Source organism: Microtus oregoni, unplaced genomic scaffold (assembly GCF_018167655.1).
Source record: "Microtus oregoni isolate MIOR12 unplaced genomic scaffold, Mior012 000019F_ref0000042, whole genome shotgun sequence".
NCBI classification, from domain to species: Eukaryota; Metazoa; Chordata; class Mammalia; order Rodentia; family Cricetidae; genus Microtus; species Microtus oregoni.
The window spans coordinates 21,445,257-21,448,091 of NW_024543078.1; positions in this window are offsets into that span (position 1 = coordinate 21,445,257).

Here is a 2,835-nt window from a genome sequence, read left to right on the forward strand (position 1 = left end):
GTCTTAAACCTGCTGCCCACTGATCCATCTTCCTAGACCTCTCCTCTAGAGACAGGAAGCCTTTACTGTTCTGCTAACGGCTCAGAGCCTTTGAGAGGCTCCTTAAAATCAGACAGCGTCAGTTCTGCCATACATGACTGGATCACGTTCCTAAGATTCCAAAAGGGCTTGTGCCCTGAACTGTCATGACTATCTAATACTGACAGGCAGACAACACACACTCCCACTCTCTCATCCTTCCCAGGCTGCTTCTCAAACAGGAGAAAATAACCGGCCAAGAAACAGGCAGACCAACTAAATAACCTTCAGCTCTTCTGGAAAGAGAACAGATCGTCTAGATAGCCACGAAATAACATGAGGTCATCTGACAGGCATCCAGGAAGAGTTGTTTGTTTACATACAATGCTTTGGGAACAAAAAGCAAATGCTGGTACTCTAGAAAGGCTGTGTTAGTTGGAAAGAAATAGTCAGAGAAGCACATAATGAAGGGTTAAAGGGCTAGCAGGACGCGGACTGGCTCGCTACAGCCAAAGGGGACACTGCTGACGCTTTGTTACAGTTCTTTATGGTCTCCATCACCAGGACACAGAAAGAGAAGCTTTGAATTTATTTTACTCTGGGACAAGAACTCATTCTATAGCTCAGGTTGGCTTAGAACTCATGGCAATTCTAGGTAGGAAACCCCCCCAACCCCCGTGTGCTGGGATTGCGGGTGTGAACCACCATACTCAGCTAGAAAGAAAAATGTAGAGGAATGAAGTGGGTTTCTGGCTTGCTCTTGCCACATTGTCACCGGCCGGGCGGTGGTGCGGGGGGGGGGGGGGGGGGGGGGCCTTCTTGTTTATGTGCAAACACTCCCTTGTCAATATTAACTAACTCAGACTGCGGGTGTTTGGGAATCCATGTTAACTGGAGGTCTCGAATGCTGGCCAGAGTGAAGTACGATGAGGAGCAAGGTCAGCTTACTAATATTCTCAAGTGCGAGTCCACACTCTACATGTTCTGTCTTATTTTACTCATGACTCTTCCATTTCACAGTATGGTTGCTTGGTATATATGCTTACTTCACCACTCACAGGAAAGTGAAGAACAATTTTGCTTGAGTGAAGTATAAAACCATTTTTTTTTTCAGATCAATAAACTATTCATGGCCTGGACCCACGGAGGCAGTGTCTGCCACAGAGTGTGAGTCTCCACATAAAGGCTAAGCAGGCCTGGAGGCTACCTGTAATCTCAGCATTTGGGAACCAGAGGCAAATCTCAGATCAAGTTGGCTAGATACGTTAGCCAAACTGGCCAGCCCTAGGCTCAGAGAAGGTTCTTAGTGTCACACTCTGGTTCTCTCTCTCTCAGCTCAGAGAAGGTACTCAGATCACTCTCTGGTTTACACACACACACACACACACACACACACACCACACTTCCCCCCCAGGCTTAGAGAAAGTTCTCAATATCAGTCTCTAGGTTAAATGCACACACCTGCACATATATATACACTCACACATGTGAACACACATACACATGCAGGCATATATCACACACAAAGATGTTCAATACCGATACAATACAAGCTACTGGGCATAGGTACTTGATTTAGGCACTGTCCCCCCGCCCAAACTCTTTTGTGTTCTTTCAGAAGTGTTTTCAGAAGTATGAACTATTTCAATTACCTTTTTCATTAACCACTAAATGATTAAGAGGTTCTATAGACTAAGGATATTATTGGAACACACTCATCATACTCTGACTTCATTGTAGCAAAGAGAAGACCAAGTCCTGAAATAAAAAGCTGTAGTGGTGTTAGCTGGGGATCATCTGCTGCACAATTCTATACAAGATGAGCTCTCGAGACCTAGGGAACTAAGGGAAGACAGAATGAGCATCGAACCATGGTGCGTTATTCTCCTAGAGTCACAGGTAATGAGATTCACGTCCAGTGACTTCTTACATGAGGTCAAACTGAATTAAGGCTTAGGTTTGTGTCTTGTCTGAAGAATTCACTGTGACTATGGAATCCCACCCAGATATTTTCAATGCCCTCTTGAATTCAAAGAGTTAAAATGCTAAAATAAGTATTGCCGTACTTAAAGTCAGGAGCAACAACAACAAAACTATAAAGCATCTTCACACAAACTCTTGATTGTGAGGTCTGGAGGAACCCTGGAGTGAGGCAGCTCTTGTGAGGTCACTCTGCAGAAGGCCACATCCTCAGAGCAGCAGCCCTGACTTCCCTCAGACAAGTCCTGTGTCAGTTTTATTATGTCATTCCTGCAAACAGACACCAACTTCACAGTACACCTGACTCAGTCATTCCTGCCAGTTTAGTTCTTTGAAAGAAATCAATTAAAGTACACATCAACATTTTCATCCACACAGAATGACTAATCCAGAAATGACAATAATAAACTTGCCAGATTTACACACTCAAATGAACATAGTTTTTGTTTTTTAACTAGTCATTTTGAGAAGTGACACCCTAAAATTGAGAGTAACTATCTGGTACATACACTCACATTGGCCCTAACACCCTATCAACATCCACCACAGAGAATTCCTTCCACCACTGTGGAGGCCCAAAAATGTGAGCCTATTTCCACCTTGACCAAAGGTCAGAGAGTTGGAACTTCTATTCCTTCAAGGTTATTGTGTTTTTACCTTAAACAAAAGTCTAAGGAGTCAACTAAGGTCCAGTTCCCTTAAGGAGATAACACTGGATTCCACCTAGGAAGTGGTTTGCCTACAGAATGTTTTGGCCTAGGATGTGAGCATGACTTATTTTGTCTTGCAACAGAATGTTTAAGTATGGATGTAGCTCACGACCTTCAACTGTTTATT